Genomic DNA, 1,524 nt, shown 5'->3' with positions numbered 1-1,524 from the left:
TTTTATTTTTTTTTTTCTTTTAAATTTATTTATTTATTTATTTATTTGTGTGTGGCCAGCTCAGCCCACCAGGGGGCGGGCTGGCTGGTATGTGGTGCTGGGGGATTGAACCGTGGTCCCTGTTCTTTGCTAAGCTTGTTCTAAGTAGGTGCTTTAGACCACTGAGCCATCTCACCAGCCCCTCCAATTTTATACAGAAAAAAAATTTTATGTCAGTCCTGAGATTAAAACTATCATGAACAGGACTTAGAATTGTGGACAAGTTATTGGCCACAGCCTTTGTTTTTAGGTGTCTTGGGTCACTTTCACAAGCCAGCACTTTTGTAGTAATAGTCTTAAGAGCAAATTAAGAACGATAACGTTATCTATGTTTTGGATGTCAGGAACCTGAATGGTGGCATTAGGAAATTTTTCACTGGATTCCAAACTTGAAATAAATTTTGGAAGATTAAAAAAAAAAAACAAAAAACAAAAAACACTATCATGAAAATTTAAAATTAATACTTAACAATACATAAAATTTAGCATTAAATATTTTGCCTAGGACACAAGTGGAAGACAGAGCTTAAATCTTGGATTGTAATTTAATTTTTTATTTTAATTTTTTATTTTTTGCAGAACCAGGGATTGAACTCAGGCCCTTTCTACTGAGCTATGTCCCCAGCCCTTGGATTGTAATTTAAAACTTCTTTACTTTTATCAGTATCCTACTTCCCTACTCTTGCCCTAAAATAAAAAAAAATTAAATGTTTAGTTTCTAATAATTTTACTATCTAATCTGTAAAATGAAGCTTTTTCTTATACCTCTACCAATGTGCAAATTTCTCCTTGTCAATGCATGCTGAAAAGAAACCTCACAACCTGAATTTGTGAAAGTCAACTAATAGGTCCTGCTTGACTGGAAACCAGCACAAAGGTCTCCTACGGATAAAAGTGGGAGCTGAGTTGTAAAACTGCACTGACTTCCCAGGGAAGCACAACCCTGCGTGCGGCATGCAGCACTCACACTCCACTGTGCTCACACTGTCCTGTGCCCATGGAGGTCCCTGCACGTGGCACAATGAGTGGCCTTGCCAAGGCTGGCCAGAACAAATGCTTTTTCCCCACCTCTGTGAAGAAACTGAGGCACAGACCACTCCCTAAAGGCAAACCCGGAGGGCTAACTCCAGAATGTGCTCTGAATTTTACAACAGACCACCTCTCAAATTAGCCAGCATTTCTACCCCATGTAAATTTAATGCAATTTCACCTTCTCAAATTAAGTCATTATCAAGTTAGTTTAAATGAAATCAGAAACTTCTTTAAAATATGAAAGTTATATCAACAAAAGGTAAAAAGCAGACCCAGTTCTAACATAAACCTAGTACATATTCCCTTAAGAAAATAGCTCCTGACGGGCTGGTGAGATGGCTCAGTGGTCTAAGGCACCTACTTGGAACAAGCTTGGCAAAGCACAGGGACCGCGGTTCAATCCCCCAGCACCACATGCCAGCCAGCCCTGCCCCCTGGTGGGCTGAGCTGGCC

General features: G+C 39.6%; 1 protein-coding gene across 1 annotated transcript in view; it reads right to left on the bottom strand.

Moving 5' to 3' along the window:
- Smchd1 (structural maintenance of chromosomes flexible hinge domain containing 1) overlaps positions 1-1,524 on the bottom strand; it is a 150,416-nt gene that overhangs the window by 58,473 nt on the left and 90,419 nt on the right. The gene's annotated exons all lie outside the window — the stretch shown is intronic.

This window comes from Octodon degus, unplaced genomic scaffold (genome assembly GCF_000260255.1).
Source record: "Octodon degus isolate 3935 unplaced genomic scaffold, OctDeg1.0 scaffold00075, whole genome shotgun sequence".
Lineage (NCBI taxonomy): Eukaryota > Metazoa > Chordata > Mammalia > Rodentia > Octodontidae > Octodon > Octodon degus.
This window is presented reverse-complemented; position numbering and strand designations above follow the sequence as displayed.